General features: G+C 31.9%; 2 long non-coding RNA genes across 2 annotated transcripts; both read left to right on the top strand.

Annotated features, from left to right (window-relative positions):
* Positions 1 to 1138: 1138 nt before the first annotated feature.
* On the top strand, positions 1139 to 2729 carry LOC122302425. Its single transcript, XR_006240461.1, has 2 exons — positions 1139 to 1483; positions 2298 to 2729. It is a non-coding gene; the product is annotated as an uncharacterized LOC122302425 (long non-coding RNA).
* Positions 2730 to 16142: 13413 nt separating this feature from the next.
* Positions 16143 to 17695, top strand: LOC122305536. Its single transcript, XR_006241159.1, has 2 exons — positions 16143 to 16668; positions 17294 to 17695. It is a non-coding gene; the product is annotated as an uncharacterized LOC122305536 (long non-coding RNA).
* Positions 17696 to 19553: the final 1858 nt, after the last annotated feature.

Raw genomic sequence — 19553 nt, 5'->3', positions numbered from 1 at the left:
GCAACACATGATTAGACAGGAAAAAGATTCGATCGTGGAGTATTATGCATTAATTATAGCGATCCTTCATAAAAAATTTAATATTTTATCTTCCAATTAAAAGTAATTTTTGCAGCTAGCTAGCTTTACTTTTGATCAACGATCATATCTTTCAAAATTGGCCAGTTGCCTGTTCTAATTGAGATAATATTTATAATCGTAATTATATAAATATTGTATAGTTTTTTTAAAAAAATTTAATTAATATAAAAAATTAATTAATATAAAAAATTAATTTTTTAATTATAGATATTTTTTTAAATAATTATATAACATTTATATATTTTATAATTATATATACTTTGATATAATATTTATATACTTTATAATTATATATAATATTATTTATTATAATTATGTATGTATTACATAATGACGAAAAGATCCCATGCCACCGCTTACTATTTACACGCGGCAAATTAGTCAAGCACAAGTCCACGTGACTTGGAAGTACGCGGAATGGTCTATAATTATTCGATGGATAGTGGTAACTTTATTACTCTATTACTATCTATTTATTATTTAAGTATATTTTAAGTTTTTTTATTTTTATTTTATTTTCTTTTAAATATTTTTTTAATATTCTTAATTATTAAGAAAAAATATATAATTTTACTAATATCTACTTTTTTAATTATTAAGTAAAATAAAAAATTAAAAAAATTAAATATAAAAAAAATAATAAATAAATTATAAAGGAGTAGTAAGATTATTATTTTCCTTATTCGATATATGGGAAGGGAAGAAGAAAAAGTAAACACGTGAATAGACTCGGATTAGCATCTATCGTGCAGTATTACGTACGTACGTAATAGGGATGACGAAAGCCGACCAAAGAAGGCAGGCTCGATGCTTGTTACGTTCTATAAATAAAAATGTGATTTATTTATAATTGAATTTCTTGATGATCATAGGCATGTAGCCCACCAGCTTTAACTTTTGTTTATTTAATTTATATGTTACATATGTAAGAGGATAAGCATGTCGGCCATTATGGTCTCCAAGAATTAAAGACATCAGCTGGGGACAAGATAAGCAAGTAGCCCACCAGCTTTTGCTTTTGTTTTTATTTATTTATTGATTTCTTTGTGGTTGCTTTCGATTTTTTTTTTATTTTTTTTATAAATATAATTGATACCACTCAAATTAGTTGGCCTCTTCCAATTATATTATGCCTAATATTATGAAATGAAGAAAATCCGATCGACCTCCTTTTCTATTAAACACGTCAAGGCCAAGCACAAATTCGCACTTGAATGGACCTATAAGTAGGGTTGCTAACTGGTGGACAATTGCCTCAACACGTACAATATATCTAATTAATCTGCATTCACCAGAATGAAGACTATCTCGCTCATTTGCTGCATGCTCCTGGCTTTCCTTCTTTTCTCGTCCCCTTCAATTATGGCTCGTGAATTGACTGGTCATGATCCTGAGGCCGAGGGTGAGAGTACAGATTTTTAATTTGCTTCTATTTTCATAATCTATCATTAACATAGTAGTATTACATCTTCTATATTCATTAGTCATGTTATCAATTTATTGTAAATTAATTCAAAAGATATTATATATTCTATGTCAGAAGTTGCTCATGATGACCACAGTTTAAATATTATCCTCTTGCAGCATTTATATAATAACAATTTTTATTTGGATTTCCCATTAATCCTTAATTTTGTGATCATGTTTAAATAATTTTACATCATATGTGTACAAATTGTTCAAATATCATCATGTGTGTTTTATATATGCATGTTCTACACAATCATCATGTTAACATTGTCAATTATCATGAATTTAACACAAAGATATATATATATATATATATATATATATATATATATATATATATATAAAATAACACATACATGCATGCATGAACTAGAAGAGATAGTTCATAAGAACTAGTACTTGTTCGTGATGCTAGATTTTAGATATTATATATCCACCAGCCCTTTTTATTTAAAAAAAAGTATATTTTTAATTATTTTACATTGTAAATTACCTGCCCTGTACATAATATTAACATTTGCTATTCATGTTATGATTTTATCACAGATCATATAAAACAAAAGGATCATATAGAACAATCTCTTCACTGCTAAAATTGCTCTTCAAGATTGATCTTAACTCATTAGGTATCATATATTATATTATACATTCATGAGAAACTTTAGTACTAGAAAATAATCATGGCATGCAGTGATCACATCAAGACACGTATATATAACTAATCTAGTTATTTTCGATCGATGCAGGAGGTACTAGCAGAACCAAGAATCCCAACAAGCCAGCAATATCATGCGGAAGGCATGGCAATGCTCGATGCATAGGAAAACCAAAGACGCCCATCAAGTGTGATCCAAGCAGTTCCAAATACACCCGCGGTTGCAAGCCACCTCAAGGACCTTGAATCAGTAGTACTACTTAATTATTGTGGAGTGGAGAAAGTATGAATAAATAGTACTAAAGTTACAAGTAGTACTCATGTAATGGTTTGAGAATAAATAAGATTTGGTTTGACATGACCATGATTAATATTGTAATGGAGCTTGTTCGATCGAGCTTCCTTTCCAGTATGGAAATATATATGTAAAATATGCTGCATCTTGATATGCTGTACAAGTGCCAATAAATTAAAAAAAGGAGCTGACCGACATAGTTTTGGTCATCTTGTTGTGATTATTAAATAATTTTTTTAAATGTTATATATAGATCTATAATATCTTTCTTTCTACTTGGCAATGCAATACATATATAGATGTATGTGTGTATATATATATATTAATCATTTATCAATTATGAAGAGCAAGTGTAGTATGGCAAAATCTAAACTTGGACTCGGAGTCGGATCCCATCTCCTCCGCACAACGATGTACTATATATTAAGTGGTCTTGAAGCCCTGTAACGTCCCAAGTCTGTGCCCAGTTATAATGATATTGGTAATTCATGAGAGCATATGAAGCTAGCATAAGAAAATTTATTTATTTATAAATTGGTGTGAAACTCTTGTGGAAGACATATTGATCTGCAACAAGGCTTGAAGAATTGGAAACAAGTTTAGAATAGGGTAGATCAGATCACGGATTCAAGAAATTGAACGGAGCCATTCACGATAATTTTGAATCGGTTGTTTTAATATTGGTAAAAAAGTATTAAAATTGATATATAATGCAATTCAAGCATTTAACATAATGTATAAAAGAGTATAAAATATAAATTTATTTACTAGTTTCAATAAAAATATTGTATGGATCTAAATAATTTCAATACACATCATTTATATATTCAACCTCAATTATCAACATTTTCTGCCTCATATATATGAAGAAAATAAAGACTATCAAGTTATAAGCACATGGAAAATGTAGTATTTTATGTACAACCACGAATTTAGTACAAAAAAAAAAAAAAAACTCATTCATTTCCTAATATTTTTCTTCAACTAAAAATAAATAAATTAAGAACTACATGTTTTATCTTTTAATTTTTCTGTGATTTTTATTGAGTAAAATGATGAAAAAGTTAATATATATTTAATTTTATTATATTTTTGTACAAGAAGTTAAAACAAAATCTTAGTTGTTAGACAATTTAAAAATAAAACTAATTCTAAATTAGTTCAAACCGGTTTAAAATATATTAGAATCAGTCTAAATCAACCTAAATCTATCAATTAAAGCAGTTATAAATTCAAATTTTATAAATCAAATTATGTCATATTATAATATTATTTTTTATATATTTTTTTATTTTAAAAAAAAAAAACACACCGTGAATAGACTCAGACAAGATTCGATCATGCAATATTACGCAAGGTATGACGAAAGCCAACCAAAGACACATCAATGATATATATATATATTAAATGTACTAATAAACACACTTATAAATATATTTTTTGGTTCAATAATTTTTTGACTACTCTCAAGACTGATATACAAAGGACTCAATAATTTTCTATATCTATAAAATATTAAAAAGAAAAAAAAGCAACACATGATTTTTTTTTTTAAGAAAAAAAGTGACACATGATTAGACAGGAAGAAGATCCGATCATGGGGTATTACGCATTAATAATAGTGATCCTTCGTAAAAAGTTTAAAATTTTATCTTCCAATTAAAGGTAACTTTTGCAACTAGCTAGCTTTGCCTTTTGATGAATATTGATCATACCCCTCAAGCTTGATCCGCCTGGTCTGATTACGTGTATTAATACTATTTACACGTGGCAATTAGTCAAGCACAAGTCCACGTAACATGGAAGTACTTGGAATGGCCTATATAAATAAGAGTGTAGGAAAAAGGGTCTTTTCATGACATGAATTCAATCGACACCGCGTACTCCTATCTAAAAATAAAGGCGATCGTTCTCATTTGCATTCTGCTGGCCTCCCTTCTTCTATTCTCCTCTCCTTCAGTTATTGTGGTTCGTGAGCTACTGGCTGATCATCGGGATGGTGAGATCTACCACAAATTTCTAATCTAGTTTAATTACTTTGCATTCATTAATTAGTCATTAATTAATTTTAAATAACAAGTGGTAGTACTTGTTCATCATGATGCTACTTTTTAGATATTATATACAACTGCCCCTGCTCCTGCTCCTGCTCATACAAAATAAGAATATTATTTAAATCATTTTACATTGCAAACTTCCTCTCTACATAATATATATTAATATTTGTTATTGTATTTTTGCGGCATTTTTCATCGCAGCTAATGGTAGAAATTTTGCCATTAATAATTATTGATGTCCACTTTTCCTTGCTATATGGCCGGTCGTACTCCATCTCAAAAGAGTTTATACAGCGCACGCATTAAACATCGCAAATGACAAGTTATTCGATCAATTTTATACGTCGTAAGAAATCATCCATCATAGACGCAAAAGCTCATATCAACTGTCGTAAATCGCACCAGTGATGTTGATTTGACTCGCTGGTAAAAATTTATTTACGCTACAAAGAATTTATTTCTAGCGTCGCGCCCTCTACGTTGCCAATGAGAGGATGATCCTCATGCTATTTGCGTCCCATTCTATTAGATGCAATGGTAATGTAAGACGATAGTGCTTTCATCCATTATATTTTTTGCAACCCAATTTTCTTGCTGCGAATGTTCTTGCAACTGTGTTTTTCCATTGTGAATGATTTTGCATCGATTTAATATTGGTCACAAATGTAGCTATTTTTGTTGCAAATAACTAGTTTTTTGGGTTGCAAATAGAAAATAAATTCTCAACAAAAGAGGATAGAGAGGTCGCAAATGTCAATAAACTTTGTTACGTCCATAATATTTTTATTGCACCTGTGTTTTTCCGCCTTGAATGATCTTGCACTAATTTAATACTGGTCACAAATTTGGCTATTTTCGCTGCAAATAACTAGCTTTCTGGGTTGCAAATAGAAAATAAATTCGCAGCAAAATATGCATGGGAACACTACTTACTAATTATCATGATTATCAGTAACATCTAATCAGTTCATTCACATGGGAAAGACGTAGTATATTATTTGACTATTATACATCAAGGTTGACATATGTAACATATCCTAAAAAATCCTAAAAAAAAGAAAAAGGGAGCCTAGAGATGCAACATGTCCAAACTCATGGGTATATGTAGGCCAACTAATTCCTATAGGGAAGTCATGAATGCGTAAAAGAGATGATGAGGGCAGGGTCGTCGATCAATTTTACTCAATTTCCAGCTATCATAAAATTAAGGAATATAGATCAAAGTGTCGTAGTTTTTTATGTTCAAGTATTGCTACTTAGAGGTCAATAACCCCCAAACAAGCTATTGTTAGACTGATTTAGAAGTTTTACAATAGTAACTTTTGTACGTGTGTCACTAAGCGATCTTGCAAATAAGATAAACATTTCATAAGAAAAATACTTGGTTCACAAAAAAAGACATTACAAGAAAAAAAAAATTACAAACTCATTGTGGTTAAAAAAAGTTGTAACATTAGTATGCAATATAAAATTGATCTAATATGTCCGTGTTTAGTTCTATTACAAAAACAAAACAAAACAAAAAAAGAAAAAGAAAAAAGAAAAAGAAATGCACTGATTTAATGGCAAATCATTGATCCTTATAGAAAAGTTTCCCCAATTACTTTTATCGGATTTAACTTGATGAAACTAATATTAGCCTATTCTAGGTATAGGCTAGCTTTCAGATAAGCTCCAAGCTGCTTATAATGCATATATATAAGTATATGTTTCAATATCAATATATATATATATATATACACACACTCTATTAGATATGAAACTCAAGGATTCAGCATTCACACGCTAACTTACAATAGTTTTGATGGGTAGATGGTTGGAAAAGTCATGCAATCAATTAGCTCACAAAGATGTGTGCATACAACATGATCCAACCCACCCTCATTGCATTTAAATCCTAAGGTCTTACTCACGTCCAATTATCACAATTAGCTAGACTAGTGTTGGCGGCTTATTTCCTCTAGATATCAAATATTTAAATTAACATAAGGAGCCAATGGCAGTAAGCAACATGTGAATATGGTAAAAATAAAAATCTGAAATTCATGGTAAAAAATTTTGCAGCTTGTATTAAGCACTAGAAATGGTCAATAATTTCAAACCCCCACACAAAAACAGAGAGCCCAACTCACGGCAGAAGTAAATATGATTTTGCACTAAATTTACAATCATATAATTCATGGATTTGAGGGTTTCATTCAGTGGGTTGTAGTCAACCAATCATCGACAATATAACACAAGAACCACGTCAAAGATAGGGGTAGGGCAAGAAATATTGAAAGAGGGGGGTGAAATAGACCGATTCATGAATGTGTAATGGGAAAGGAAAATCATTGAGTGGAAAAGAAAAGATTACAAGTATGTACCTTATTGTTGAGGTGGCACGATTATGGGCCGGAGAAAATGTCAGACCGAGGGCAAGAGCTGGTTTTCAATTGACAGCAATTTGTTTGATTTATGTTGCAAATAGAGAGAGAGAGAGAGAGAGAGAGAGAGAGAGAGAGAGAGAGAGAGAGAGAGAGAGAGAGAGAGAGAGAGAGAGAAATTACTTGCTGCGTTTGGCGGTGACACAGCGGCGTGGGGTACTTCCTTCAATGTTTACACAGACCATATAGGGTATCGGGGTGGGCGAGAAGGAAAACATGGACCTTATATTTATTTCCCTATTTGTTACGGCAAGAAAAAACCCCACAACAGAATTTGCTTATGCGTGGATTTATTGTGTCGGATAAAAATCGGTGTAATAAATCATAATCCGTTGCAAAGGCAATCCATGGTCAAATTTAAAGCAGAGATTGTAATTTTGGTCGCAACAAATCATCTGTAGTGTCATTGTGTTGGTCGCCGTAAGATAATGGACTTCGTTTGATTTTTGTGTCAAAAGCATACAACATCGGAAATAATTCAGCCGCAAAAACACATGTTGTAGTGATTGTTATGATAATTTTATCATAGAGATAAAATGAAAGGGTTTAGAACAATCTCTTCACTGCTAATGTTAATCTCCGAGACTCAAGATCATTTAGATATTTAAAATATTTTAGAATATTTGCGAATAGCAATGAAATTGTTTGATTTAAAATATTTTATTGGATTTTAAGAAGAGAGAGAGAGAGAGAGAGAGAGAGAGAGAGAGAGAGAGAGAGAGAGAGAGAGAGAAAATTTAATAAAAAATATTATATATAAAGTTAACAAATTATTTAAATATATTTTTTACTATTATTTTTGTTTTGAATTTTTTTAAAAAAATTGTATTATTTTTTATTTTTATTTTTTTTTAAGTTTGGAAAATTTTTAATGGTTAGATGAAAATATTAAAAAATAAAAAATAAAAATATTTTATATTTGAGTAATTTAACAAGAGAAAAAACTAAGAATATCTAAAATATTTGAGTTTCCAAATGCAACCTCAAACAAACTTATCTCGGAAACTTTAGTACTAAAAAATAATCATGGCAGTGAGACACCTAACTGGAAGAGACATCACGATCGAGCATTACAAATATGTTTACATATGACAGAGTAAAAATATAAAGAGCTAATTAATCTAGTTATATTTGATCGATGCAGAATCTGCTGTCAGAACCGGGAACCCCAACAAGCCAAAAGTATCATGCGGAGATCCAAGTGATCCATCAAGTGTCATCCAAGAGGCGTATATGCAGGCCGTGCTTGCAAGCCACCTCAAGGACCTTCAATCAGTAGTACTACTTAATTATTGTAATGTGGTGAAAGTATGAAAATATAGTACTAATGTTATAAGTATTACTCATCATGGAATGCGCTTTTTGAGAATAAATTGGATTTTTTTTTTTTTTAAATGGAAACTGCTTCATTGAATTCATTCAACAAATTGAAGTTACAATTATGACTTATCAATACAGAAAAATATAGACTATAAGTCAATTTATGCATTTGCTCTGGAGCATCCTCGCACACATTTTGATGAACATTGTCTTGACTTCTAGATCTTTTTAAAGAGAGAGAGCACTCTGTATAAACAGAACGGAAATGCCTCATCTATCCTCCCAGTGAGGCGGAGTACGAGACACTGCTGCTAGGGACACCAAATCCAAAAGCTGATTTCTACATTATTAATAATTAAATAATAAAAATTACAATACAAAACACACAAAAAATAACAGAACCACAAGCATCTGCATAAGCCCCGACGGCACACCCACCACAAGCATCGATATCACAAGCCCAGATGGCACGAGCACCCAACTTGCGTACGGATCACAACAACCTCCACTGCGGAGGCCGGTCGTACATTCACTGGCCATAACATTGTCTGCCACTCTTGACTAGCACTTGCCCTAGATTGCGACAGATCTAACAGCTCATCACTTCACTCGGGTCAAAACATGGATCAAAAGAAAAAAAAAAAAACCACAAACATCTTGATAAAAAGGAGGGACAGAACGCGAAGGCAGTGGCGCGTGCAAAAACACAAACCATTCTTGGAGGAAAAACTGACGGTCTATCCATGAAGTCCCATAGTTTGAGGTCCCAGAAAAGCCGATCTTTGAGTCGGCAGATGGCTCCTCGGTGGCGTGTGATAGCCAAGCACTGACGAGGTCTGCAGCTTCGTCCTGCACGTGTGGGCTATGCTCCACTCCTTTTGGAGCTGCATTTGGTGGTTTTGAAGATCGGCGACTAGCCAACATTTTGGTGGGGCGCATGTTGATGGTCGGCTACTGGAAAGACCCGATCAACGCTTCTCCCTTATTTGCTTGAAAAAATCTAAACTAAAACAAAAAATATGCAGAACAGCAAAAAAGAAAGGGATGGAGAAGGAAAGAGAGAAGGGAGCCAAAGCTCCCATTTTCTCCTTTCCCCTCCTTCTTGAGAATAAATTGAATTTGGTTTGACATGACGATAATTAATATTGTAATGGAGCTCGTTCAATCGAGCTTCCTTTATGCAGTATGGAAATATATATGTAAAATATGCTGTACTGTTTGCCAATAAATTAAAAAATGGAGCTGACTGAGATAGTTTTGGTCATCTTGTTGTCCTATATATCAAATATTTAATCATTTTCTTAATGTTTTAGATCTAATATATATTAATCATTTATCGATTATGAAGAGCAAGTGTAGTACACTGTATGGCGGTCCCGTTTGGTTACAGATGAGATGAAATGAGATATTTTAAATAGTAATAGATAAAATGTTATTATAATATAATTTTTTAATATTAATTTTGTATTGAAATTTAAAAAAGTTAAATTATTTATTTGAATTTTTATGAAAATTTTAAAAACTTTAACGATTAGATGAGATGAGATTATTTAGTTTTGGTTAACCAATCGGTAAATTAATTGTTGCCCCTCAATTTGCTTTACTTATATTCCAATTTTATATTTTTGTCCCTCAATTCGCGATCAGTTGCTTCTCGACCACTGTTGCTTTCAGACTCCCTTTCTTTTCTTTCTCTCCACCTCACGGCACTTGTGGTTGTCAGAGTCGTGGAGCACACCGGATAGAGAGTTTTGTCCTCCCGCACTGTCTGATGCTTCTTTCTCCAATAGAAACCAAAGCCCATAGAGAGAGAGAATGTGAGGCTTCATAATGTATTCCTAGAGCTGGACGGGAATCACCTCTCCACGGTCAACGGCAGCTAGCTCGATGGAAACTCTGTAGGCTGGATTTCGTGTTGGCGTTTTTTGACGTCTCGTGTTTTGAACTTGATCATGTTTTGGGTTGTTGTTATCAGCAATCATTGGGTTAGATTTTCGCAGGTTCTACTGGACCTATGTTTCGTGATTGGGTCCGTCTAGATGGTTTGCATTTTAGGGTCTTTGAATTTTTTTTAATCATTTTAATCTTTATTTGCTTTATATGTTCGTTGGTCTTCGCGGTGCCCTGTTGGTATGCCCCCTTTGGTTCCTATTTTTTTGCTTTTTACGTAATATGACTCTGAGGGGTACTTCACACATACTCCTAGTTCCAAAAGTTTCTGTGGTTTTGCTCCATTTTTCTTCTTCAATTTTCATGTTCTGTCTATTGCTTTTCCTTTGTCCATTTCTCTGTAATGCATTTATTTTTTTTCATGTTGGTTGTGTTCAAAGTGGTTGAGTGTGAGGGAATCCGACATTTTCGTGCCTGTCAATATTATGTTTTGACTTGATTCTAAATCTATATGGAGGGCAGTTCAAATTTATTTATTTATTTATTTATTTTTTGAATTTCATTGTTTGTTTTATTTTTGTTGTTGATTTATTTGGTTTCTAAATTTTTTGTAAGTAACGTTCTATGGTTTAGATAAATAAAAAGAATGACCTGATTTTTACTTTAACAGGTCGTTCCTGTCATTACAATCTATTCGATTGTTAGAGGATTTATTTCGTAGGTTATCAATGTAAAATCAATGAAGCATTTGGTTTAGGAGTTTTCTTGTAATGACTTATGAATGCTGACATGTGGTGGTTGTTCTTAGGAAATGAAAATTTATTTCTCCTCAAATTTATTTTTATATCTTTTTACATACATAGTTGTGTTTACTTGACACTGGATAGAGTGTCATTTCTCTGATCGTTTGATTGAGTGTTTACATTTGATGTTATCAATATTTTTTATCATTAAATAAAGGAAAATGTTGCTATGCTGCCATGGTGGTACCGCTCAACTGTACTGCTCGGGAATTCTTTTTTTTACTTAGTGATTAAAGAAGGGATTTTAAGTGTATTAGTATATTTTTTTTAAAATATTTAAATCTATTAAAAAATGTGAAAAAAAAGAAAAGAAAAATTTATAACTGCGCGGCACGCTTAGCGGCATAGTAGCCCTGTCCTTAAATAAAATATATGTTCAAACGTTGAATTGTAATTATTGATTTTGATATTACGGAGAGGAATTCAGTAAGTGTTAGAGTGGAAAGTTAAAACTGAAAGGTTAAGCTCTGGTGCTGTTGATTTTTGGGTTTTAAGTTTGAATGCCTCTGCAAGTGGCATTGAACACTTTTGATGAAGAGGAAAAATGTCCTAAGTTTTGCTTATAGAATTTGATTTGCAATTCATTTCTACCTAAGGTTTAATCTTTGATTTTCCGGGATACTTGGAGCGTTCGAGTTTGCGCCAATGTTTGAGGTAGTTTATTGTTTATAAATGTAATATTTTTATATTCAATTAGATAATTATTTACTTCTCTTTTTTATTCTGTCATTAAAATATGGTAACTGGTTTGGGGTTTTCTTCTTTCAGAATGTAATGGATTATGTCATCCAATGTGAGGACCTTTTCAGTTAGCTAAATTTTAGACAAGGTTGCACATGGTTTTCAGAAAAATAGTTAGAAAAAGTATCTATTTGCTTAGAAAGACGTGACAATTTTAATCTGCCTTATGACGGCCCAGAACCAGTTGTTGTAATATCTTGATGTTTTTTCTTTTTTTCTCTCTTCTTACTTGGAAACAATTTACACAAGAGATTCACAATGAGGCACCTGTGTATTAACGGTCATATAGAAAAATTATAAGCATGTATATAGTTGGGTGGGTATGACTTGTGGCGCAAAAATTAATTTGATGCTTTGTGGTGCATAAAGTGCATGGGAACTGTCTAGAATGCCGAAAGACCTTGGATTGAATCTGGGGTGTTTAGAAACGAAGTTAACAGATATTTTGTGTAAGGCTGTGGCTATTTGTTGATTAATCCCTTCTTACCCTTATGTGGATGTAACCTGGTGGAAACTCTTCATAAACTTTATTATGATCTTTCTTTTTAGCTTCAGGCTTCTTTGGTTGTTGTTTACAGTGCATCGTTCCATTTCTTTTGTTTCTTAGTCTCCCTTTTTATCAGATCCTAATGAAATGGCTACATCAAGAAAGACGCAAATGATAGAATTTTTTTCGCTATTAAATGTAATGACTACTGATTTTAGCATATTTTTTTTGGACTTATTAGAATGAATTATTTTCAGTGCATATCATTCTAGGATATCAAATGATAGAATTTAGTTTTTATTCTAGAAGATAAGATTACTATTCCCTCCTCTACGTTCCACAGGTAGACATGATTAGTTTTTGGCATTTGGGTGTCACATTTTCATTCTTTTGAGTGCCAATAATTGTTTTGAATTAAAGACTTTGGCCAAGAAATAAAAAACGAATTTTTGAATGCTACTCTTCACACAACCGGAAAACGTACTGCCTTGCACGTTGCACCATCAACTAGTATATATATATATATATATATATATATATATATATTCATTATTTCTACTTGTTTTGGTAAATTTATTTGCAGATTCATAGTGTTATAATTACATGCAATACCGAGAGCGATTTGGGTTCGAGGCATTATAGGAAGTTTGTTTAAACACTCCCCAATATCGTTGACATGTTGTATTGATCATGTCTTTAATATATCAATAAAAGAACATGTAAATAATTTACTAACAACTACTCTCAAAGCTGGTACAGCGACCCAATAATTCTCGATGTTTATAAAATATATAATAAAAATAAAAACAAACACATGATTAGACATGAAGAAGCTCCTATCATGGGGTCCGGTATTACGCAATGGGGATTACGGAAGCCGTATAAAGGGGTGACGTCCCATGCGATGAACAATAACCGGGCATGAATTTTCGATTTGATCATTAAGATATTATTTTAGGACAAGGTGTATGACACAATGAGATTAATTGGCTCCACACTTTCACACTCTAGTATAACTACTTTGTCAAACATTAACTAGTTTTCATTAATTTATACTACTTGATTTGGTTTACTGATATTTCATAAAAGTTAAAAAATGTAATGCCAAATTGAGGTGAGTAGCCCCAATAAATGTCCCCATAAAATTAAAAATAAAAAGACTAATGAAGTTAAAGGTGTAGGGTTTGTAAAGCATGGTTACTTCTTGTTGCAACCCGATTTGATGACTCAATCCAATAAGGATTTGTCACGATTTTTTTGTGAAATTTTAATGGGGCTTGGGCCATAAAGTGCAGGCTCTAGGCTCAAGCCACAATGAATATAGACATGTTGCTCAAGCAAAAATCAGATTGAGAATTCGCTTGAGACTCACTTAACTCCTTGCTAGTAGCGAAGAATGCGATAGTTGAAAAATTAGAACATTCGTCATGTTACCCTATATATATATATATTTATTATAAACAACAAGACCATTTGGATATTTATGCATTTACACCTTATCATTATAGAGCGTTTCACACTCATTACTCTCATCCTTCGTATTGTCAAAACTGGAAAGTGGATAGCGAAATCACAAAAAACACCCAACCATCAATAACTTTTAATCATTTTACATAATCACTAACTAATATATCCTAATAAGCAGAAAAAATGGAAGTTTGTAATTGATGAGCACTAAACCCGTCAAATTTAAGACCTTACTATCTAAGTTGGATTGACATATATCTCATGTGGAAGCTTTGAAAAAAAAAACTAATATTATTACTATTTTCCTATACTAAAAATAGTAATTGATGGTCTAAACAGCGAGGGAACAATGGAACATAGTTAAATGAACCTGATCATCATGGCATCTTTAGTCTTTTCTTTTGAACATGACATCTCTAGTCAATTGCTAGGTCTTCTAATTGCTTTCCTTTTTCCTCATGGAAAGTTTCATATATCTTATCTATCAATTAAAGGTAACTTTTTTGCTTTTTCCCTCTTTCCTCATGGAAAGACGTTTCATCTTATCTATCAATTAATGGTAACTTTTTTGCTTTTTGATACGTACCATGCACTCAATAATGTTGGCCCTTTTGATTGTGCGTATATAATTAAAACAAGAAAATTCCATGCACCCACTTGCATGCTATTCACACACGTCAGTGCCAACCACACATCAAGGTCACTTGAATGGACCATAGACAATGCATGGGAATGGAGCCCAAGCACAAGTGTAAGCGACACACCTCTTTTGGTTTAATATCATGGAAATAATTTACTGGCTATAACTACTCTCAAAACTGGTGCAAGGACTCAATAATTATCAATATCTATAAAATATATAATAAAAATAAAAAATAAAAACAAACACGTGATTAGACATGAAGAAGCTCCGATCATGGGGTTTGGTATTACGCAATAGGGACAAAAGAAGTCGAATAAAAGGGTGTCCCTTGCGATGAACAATAGCCATGAGTTTTCCATTTGATCGTTAAGATCATATTATTTTAGGACAAAGTGTACGACACGGAATGAGATTGGCTCCACGCTTTCACACTCTATTCTAACTACTTTGTCGAGCATTAACTTTTATTTTTTAGTTTATACAACTTGATTAGGATTACTTTTTAATATATGATCGAGATTTCATAAAAGTAAAAAGATGTAATAAAAGTTCCATTTAATTTAAAATAAAAGAGTAATAAAGTTAAAAGTTTTGGTTTAGGTCCAATGTTTTCGGCAAACTTGAGGATAAAACCGTTATGAAGGACGGTGTTTTATGTATATATTTCAAAGGAGGAGTTAAAGATATTGTTGCCAAGAGTCGACACAAACTCCTGGGGCAATGATGCAGTACTATACTTTATTATTTTAGAGCTCTTTCACACTCTCATCATTCATATCTATAAATGTGGAAAGTGGAAAGCAAATTCACTTAAGTCGCCCTCCATTAATAACTTTTATTCATTCTACATAACTATAATCTAATGAGAAGAAGAATCAAGATTTTGTAATCGATGATCACCAAACTAAACCCATCAAATTAAAGACCAAACTATATTTTAAGTTGGATAATTGACATCTCATGTGGAGGCTTTGAAAAAATAAAACTAATATTACTATTTTCGTATTATAAAAATAGTAATTGATGGGTTAATTAAACAGCTAAGGAGAGTTAAACGACTTGATCATCATGGAATCTCTGGTCTTTTCTTTTCATTTTCCTTTTGAACAGGGAATAATGATCTTGAGACTTTTAGTCAATTGCTAGGTCTTCTAGCTAATTGCTTTTGTTTTTTCTTCATAGGAAACTTCTTCTTATCTGCCAAATATTAAAGGTAGCTTTTGCTTTTTGATACCACTCAATGTTGGCCTGTTCTGATTGTACGCACAATTAAATGAAGAAAATTTCACCCACTACTTGCCATATGATTCACAAAGTACCTCAGGGCCAACCACAAATCCAGACGTGAATGGACTAAAAATAGGAGTGTAAGAGAAAATAATTTGTGACTGATTATATGTTATGAGAATGACTATTTATAATCAAAATTAACAGACTCAATTTGACAGAAAATAGTCATTTTTGTAGGAAATAATTGACTACAATTGAACAATTTTCTTGTAATGTAGTGATAATATCTAGATATCATAGACGATCTTCTTTCTTTTCACTGTATCCTATATATAGTTAGGTAAGTGCGGATTAATCCAGCTTCTATAAAACAAGAAAGTTGCACAGAACTTTTTCTTTTAAAAAATAAAAATCGTAATGACTTGTCAATAATCCATTTATTTCTTGGCCGGGTTGGGTCTATAGTTATTAATTAAAAATGTTTTTTAAGAGATAGCCAACCATCGGTTCAAGCTCCCATATATAATTAATGCAGTATCACGCAATAGCTAGCCAAAAACTTTGCATTTGATGATCATTGAGATTAGATTTTAGGAAAATGTGTTGATGAAGAAATTAATGAGTCAGCTTGGACAGACATTGTACTACCTCACGATCATGGCATCTTTTTAATTTCTTCTTGTTTTTCCCTACGTTTTTTCTTTTAAAATCCTAAACATGGCTGGCATCTGATCTTAAATTAGTCAATTGCTAGGTCTTCATTTTTTATTCATACAAAATAAATTTTCTATCTTATCTACCAAACTAAAGGTAGCCTTTTATATTTAATTTGATACCACTACTCGATGTTGGCCTGCTCGATCTGACTGTACGTGCGTGTTAGCAACTGAAGAAATTTCGAACCACATGCACACACTAATTACACATGATGCACTTGAATGGTAGTCTATAAATAGGAGTGTAGATAGGAGGAAAATGGCCACTCAGCACAAATCATTAATCAGCAATCAACAAAATGAAGGCTATTATTCTTATTTTCATTCTCTTTGCTTCCCTGCTTATCTTATCTCCTACAATTGCAGCTCGCGAACTGGCTGAAAGTGGTGAGAGCATGTACACAATTTAATCATCTACTATATATATTCGTTAGTCATGTCTGCTTATTGAAGATTCAAAGATATTATTCTAAATCAAAAGTTGTTTATGACCCCAATTTTAAATATTATTTTCTTGCTTTTATATAATATTAACAGTTTTCATTTGGGTTCTCGAAATCCCTAATATGTGACTAATTGTTTAAATAATTTTACAATTAGATGTGTAACAATTGTTTAAACATCATGTCACGTGTTTTATATATGCATCATGTTCTACATCATGTCATCATCATGTTAAATACATTGTTGAGATTATATATATATATATATATATATATATATATATATATATATATTATAACACATACATGAACTAGAAGAGAGGGTTTTGACTACCCTCATCCGGTATTCAGAAGCTAGCACCAAAAATCAAGAAACTACATTATAATTTCTTGACTGATAAATCAATAATCATCTCAAATAAACTCATTACGTATTGGATATATTCAGAAATTTTTCTAGAAAATAGAGATGGTTCTAGAATATGTAATTTTATCTGTTGATGCAATTATTAGGTATAACTAATAATTTTATATTGGCTAGTAATTATGTAGTTATATTCATTTATCAGTTAATGCAGGTTCTGGTGGCCGAACCGGGGATCCCGACAAGCCTACACCATGCGGAAAGCCTAACAATCCCGCATATGCCAAATGCATGGGGTCGAAGTCGAAACCGAAACCGAAGCCCACCAAATGTAATACGGGTCCATACAAGAGGTGCCAACCACCGAAATGAACTTGAATATGTACTTACTTGTGACTTGTCATGGCGTTTCTCATGAGAATTAGAAAGTATGTACCACGTATGGTAGTTGAGAATAAAAATAGAGTTTGGTTTGATATCATAAGAATTAAAGCTGTTTGAGCTCGCTCCAACTCTGCAGTGTGGAGATATGTAAAATCATGTTACTGTATTATATTTCTCGTTTTGATATGATGTACGTGTGCCAATAATAAAAGAGCTTACTTAATTACTTGGGTCAGCTTGTTTTCTTACCATCTAATTAATGGAATTCCAATAATTAATTTACTCTCTTGGAATTATATACGAACCTAGAGAGCGTGGTAAAAAACTTTTATTTATACAAATATATGGTGAAGGGAATCTATGAACAAACTAAATTCCGGCCGAAATGACGTGAAGTCATTGAATTCAGTCAAACAACGTAAGGAGTCTATGATATAAAATGAAATGATCATACACATTATAATTGGTTAGCCAAAAAAAAAAAAAAAAAAGAATGTTTTCTATAGAGAATTCAGATGTAAGTTATAATTGTGCACGTTTCCTCCTCATTACTCTTGAAAAAAAAAAACATACTTAACCAACCAGAAATATTTTTATTATATTAAATTAAAACTTATCAATTCGATAATATTATATATAGTTGTAGAGTATATAAATACTATATAATCATTTTAAAAAAAATGAAGTCTATTATTAAAAATTAAATTTTTATGTAAATACCGTATTTACTCACTTTTTAAAATAAAGACTGCGACGTTTGCATTATCTACACATATATTGGACTCGAATCCCATTTCCTCCGCTGCAAACCCATTTCCTCAATGTTGGGAATCTGGGCCAAGGCCCACTTTATTGCTCGCGTAGCCTAAAGTATCAATGTTTTGTGGTAGTCGCTCTAAGACTAAAGCCTGCGTTTAACCAACTTATTTATTTATTTTTTATTATTATTCTTTTTTTTTTCTTTTTTTTTTTTAAAAAAAAAGGAGATTGAATAGATCTTATTTCATAATGTTATGGAGACTATGGAATCTTAGGAGCGAGAATACAAGGCTGTCGAGATTCATTGTGGGGAATCCATTTACTTGGTGAACTTCATGTGAATATGTATGTATCACTACAAGAAATTTAATTTTTAGGGACGAAATTTCTTAGGATTTCGTCCCTAAAAGTACTTTTCTGAGACGAAACTTTTTAATTTCGTCTCAAAATATGGAAAACCTTATAAATCCGTTCGAACTAAAACATAATAGTTCGAACTGGAGATTTTGAGACGAATTAGGCCGTCTCTAAAAATCTATACCGTTCGAACTAATGAAATTTAATTCGAACAGAAAATTAATTAATTCGAATGCAATATTATTTGTTCGAATGAGTATTGACGTGTTCGAACGGTATTATTTAATTGAAAAGATATATTGTTGAAATTGTAAGAATAAATATTTTTTCTATTAATTTTTTATCATTTCCAAAGTAAATAAAAAGTTCTATATATTATATATTATGATTTACAATGAATTAAAATATTTACAAATTCATAAATTAATTTTATGTAATTAATTTAAAAATATTTTAGTTAACTAAATATTAATTTAAAGATAATGTCATTTTTTCAATTATCGTGAACACTAAATATAATGAGAAGAAAATATAATTAACAATAAAGAGGCTAGCAAACACTAAAAATAAAAACTATACTACATTAATTACATTCCAAAATGAGTTAGACGTTCTATACAACATAAAAAAAAGTAAAAAAATTATTAACAATATTTATTTATTAGATAAATCAAAATCCTTCTGTAAAGTTTCCAAGCGTCTTTCTAGGTCCTTAAGCTTCTCCATCATGGGCTGAATGAAGTCCCTCAATAAAATGTCGCGGTGCTCCGCCAATATAGTTCGTACCTCATCCGGAGTAGCCCCAGCAGGGTGTCTCTCAATAGGGGCAGCAGCAGTAGAAGCTGGATCAGTAGGCGGAGGCTGATCCTGTAGGACTGCACGAGTCTTCGGCAAGTGACCCTTGCTTTTACTGAATGTGATCTTGTTAACGGGCCCCATCTTTGGCGACCTCCGCTCAGTCAAAG

The sequence above is a fragment of the Carya illinoinensis genome, chromosome 3, assembly GCF_018687715.1.
Source record: "Carya illinoinensis cultivar Pawnee chromosome 3, C.illinoinensisPawnee_v1, whole genome shotgun sequence".
In the NCBI taxonomy this organism is placed as follows: Eukaryota; Viridiplantae; Streptophyta; class Magnoliopsida; order Fagales; family Juglandaceae; genus Carya; species Carya illinoinensis.
This window is presented reverse-complemented; position numbering and strand designations above follow the sequence as displayed.